At 37.6% G+C, this 4,137-nt stretch overlaps 1 non-coding gene across 1 annotated transcript; it reads left to right on the top strand.

Moving 5' to 3' along the window:
* The first annotated feature begins 3,569 nt into the window (after positions 1-3,569).
* On the top strand, positions 3,570-3,629 carry MIR21 (microRNA mir-21). Its single transcript, NR_049391.1, has one exon. It is a non-coding gene; the product is annotated as a microRNA mir-21 (primary transcript).
* Positions 3,630-4,137: the final 508 nt, after the last annotated feature.

The following is a 4,137-nucleotide window of genomic DNA, read 5'->3' on the forward strand; positions in this document are numbered from 1 at the left end:
GAGCACATAAACTAATCAAAGATCACTATCCCAGTCATTTCAGAACAAGTTGTTTAGTAATGTACTGTAGTTTCTATGCAAACCATCTACCATAAACCACGAAGTGATTCAAAGTTCATAGTTCCTCCTTTGTTCCTTTGTTAATCACTGACTTCTGACTAGTGGGAGGTGCCTCCCAAATTTGCTAATGCATTCTTTTTGGATAAGGATGACGCACAGATTGTCCTAATAAGGACTTAGATTGAGAAAGGACCGCCCCCCTCTGAGAAGATGGGACAAGTCAGAGAGAGGGCGGGCAGTTTCTTTTTCAACTGGGGATGACACAAGCATAAGTCATTTCCTTATTAATCGGTTCAAACCAGTTCTTACAGGAACTGGTGGTGATAAATGTGGGACTTCTCAGAAGTCATTCATTTGATTCTTTGTGCCACCCCAGTGTGTAGCATCAGCTTAGCTGGCCTTACTCTGAGGATGAACTATTCTGCCAGAAGGGGCTCAGCTCCTACTTTCTCAAACATGTTGGTGGAAGAGATTTTTCTCCTATAAGGTGTTGTTTAAGGATGAATTTTATCCACTAAAAAGAGTTTGGAGGATTTGCCAACTCTGCTGATTACTGTACTTTTTTTTCTCTTCCTATCCAATCCCTGCTTTTTGAATCCAGGCGGTAAGTGGATTTTTCTTTAACAGTTTTCCTGCTTTTCTTCCTAAATGTATCTTTTTCCTTGGGTTATTGTACCCTGCTTCCAGTGCTGTCCCCGGCATAGGTCCATCTCTGCAGAAGCCATTCCAGGAATACCTGGAGGCCCAGCGGCAGAAGCTTCACCACAGAAGGGAAATGGGCACACAACAGGTGAGACTTGCCTCCGTTTTCTTCTCTTCCCTACCCTCACAGTTTCAGGCTGAAATTATGTTCACAGCACTCACTGGCATTTTTAGGCAAACAGAGAAGTTTGTTGTCAGTCTTCCTTAACTGAAGTAGAGGCTGTATTTACTTTCTCCTGGGAAGTTGTCTAAATCAGAAATGTAACTTCTGTTTTGTATCTATGTTCTCCCAAAAAACAAAGGTAGGGCTAATGGAAAATAATGGATCTGTTATGTAGAATGAGTTATTGCCTTGATCTTAAATGATTTATTAGCAAATATACTTCCCAAGTAAATTAAAAATTAAAATTTGTAGCATTCTATAGCATAAGAAAGTATTAGACTTAGGTCACCTGAATATCTCCTTTCATTTTGCCCAATTTTTCTTTTCAGAGATGGAAAAACAATCCTTTTTTTTTTTTTTAATCAACTAAGGCTCTTTATATATCTGAACTTAAGAACTTTAACTTAAACTAAGCCTGCCTTTTCTGTAAACAGTTCTGTGGCAAAGGAAATGACTAGAAGAGAATGAGTAAGCAGTAACCTGAAATGGGAAACTTGAAGGAAGCATACTTGTTGGATTTTTTTTTTCTTTTTTTTTTTAATGTAGGTTCCACACCTAGTGTGGAGCCTGGTGCTGGGCTTGAACTCACCACTCTGAGATCATGACCTGAGCTGAAATCAGGAGTCAGGTGCTCAACCAACTGAGGCACGAAGGCGCCCCCATTGTTGTTTGGGGGGTTTTTTTTGATGGCCTTAGATCCTTTGTGACCCTTTGTTGCCCTCAGTTGACCAAACATGACTTCAGGAAAAGATAGCATATTTTTTTTAAAACTGCTCTCAATTCTGGAACAAGAATACTACGTAACAATCTTGACACTACTCTCTACAAGTATCTATATGGCAACTTACAGAATCTGATCAATTTTATTCTTACGTAGTAAAAGATAAGAGGCAACGTCACACTGCAGCTCATTTTAAAGTGTGTGAATCAACACTGACTTTACATCTAGCGAAGTGAAATCTTAATAATTGGCTATAAAAAGACCAGAATGTAGACTGCAAGGTACCTAGAGACTTAAGACTTCTTGTTTTCATTTAGACTTTATGTGCTCTAAGTTCTCATCATTTTCCTTAAATATTATAAATGATTGCCTTTTTACTGCTGAATTAATGAAACATTTCTCGTGGATTGTTCTGCATTTATTCTTGCAGGGAGAAAACTGGTTGTCCTGGATGTTTGAGAAGTTGGTCGTTGTAATGGTGTGTTACTTCATCCTGTCCATCATTAACTCCATGGCACAAAGTTATGCCAAACGAATGCAGCAGCGGTTGAACTCAGAGGAGAAAACTAAATAAGCAGGAAAAGGTTTTCGCGGCAGAAGTTAGAATGGATGGGTTCTGCCTTAAATTGGGAGGACTCCAAACCAGGAAGGAAAATTCCCTTTTCCAACCTGTATCAATTTAAAAAAAAATTTTTTTTTCCTGAGAGCAGTTTAGTCCATATTTTGCACTGACATACTTTTCATTTTCCTTTGTTTGTTAAGGTAAGGTATTCACCCTCAATTCAATCCAACTTCTATTTTATTAGGGTGGAATATGATGTTTAGCAGCAAACTTAACAGAAACTGGCCTTTTCTTTGTTACATTCAAAAGGCCAACATGGTACAATTAAAGAATTGCGGACACCAAAAAACTGTTCCAAGTATGTCGAATATGTCAAGCCATTTAGGCTTGTCAGAAATGACTCCTTTGGTTTTTTTTCTAAGTCATTAAAATGTATATAAATTATACTAGATTGGATAACAGTCTTGCATGTCTATCATGGTAAAATTTAATATGCCATCCTGCCCAACCCTTCCACTCCTACCTTTAAAAAAAAAAGGCCATTTTATGAAGCATTGCACACCCTCTTGGGAAACTGATCGTCAAATTTTGAAACAGTATGAAACAATTCTGGTTGGTGTCTCATGAATGAGCTGACACCATTTTTTTATTCTGTATATTTAGAATGAAGTCATGAACAAACTTTATAAAGACATCTTTGATCATTCCAAAATTGTGTCCGTTTTCTTGAGCGTTTTGATTTTTTGCTTTCTTTTAGCTACTACCAACTAAGGGTCAGCCTTGCCAGATCCACCTGCAACCATAATTTCTTAAGCCTTTCATTTATTTGCATGTAAGCCCCCACCAAGGCACTTTTTTGTTAGGCTGGAATTGGGCAGCTTGCTACACATTGCTGAGATGGCACCTTAAGAGATTTGCATAGCGAGGGGGTTGTGAAAAACAGGAGAAATGAAAGTGTACAGATTAAAGGGCACCAAAGAGAAATAACTCACTTTTTTCCAAAAAACTACACTCTCATATCTGTGTTAATTTTAGCTCAGCATGTACTCTGGTTTTGACAAATTTACGTTTATATGTAACCTAATTTTCTTGCCTTTCTTCAGTAAATGTTACGTTCTTTTGTGAATTTCTTTTGGAAGGTTTCTGGTTGAACTTGGCCATTTTGTTTTGCTTGGGAGGAAAATAAACAATTTCACTTTTTTTTCTTTAGGAATATTGTTTCTGACATTATGTTAAGAGTAGAATTGGGTTTAAATCTCAACAGGCCAGGAATGCCTGATGGTTTTATAAAATCCTGCCTAAATGTCTGCTTATTTTTGCCTACCGTCGTGACATCTCCATGGCTGTACCACCTTGTCGGGTAGCTTATCAGACTGATGTTGACTGTTGAATCTCATGGCAACAGCAGTCGATGGGCTGTCTGACATTTTGGTATCTTTCATCTGACCATCCATATCAAATATTCCCATTTAAACATTACCTAGCCTCATAGTTTATGGTCAAAAACTCTGGTCCTTATGTCTGGTGGCACTTTGAATCTTTTATGCCATGATGTTGCAGCAGTATTGAGAAGATTTTATGGAAAATTGGGATGGTCTCCATGACCATAACTAAATAAAGAAAGGACAAATAACCTGCCTTGTGGGTTCTGCAAAGGTTATTATTCTTAACGGTCGTTTTTTCTGCCCAGGGACCTTCTGGCAATGTGATTGTTCTTTATTTGAAAAGCAGTACCCAGATGCTCTATTTTAAATAGATTCATATTAACCAATATAAGTTTTTAGATTCGTTAGGATTAGCATAAATTGCTAAGTCAGCTTCCAGTTGTGTTTTCATCTCTTCCACCTGCATTTTATTTGGTGTTTGAAGAAAGGAAAGAGGAAATCAAATATGAATTGTACTATCTGAACTAAATCTTTAGAGTGTATA

The sequence above is a fragment of the Canis lupus genome, chromosome 9, assembly GCF_011100685.1.
Source record: "Canis lupus familiaris isolate Mischka breed German Shepherd chromosome 9, alternate assembly UU_Cfam_GSD_1.0, whole genome shotgun sequence".
Lineage (NCBI taxonomy): Eukaryota > Metazoa > Chordata > Mammalia > Carnivora > Canidae > Canis > Canis lupus.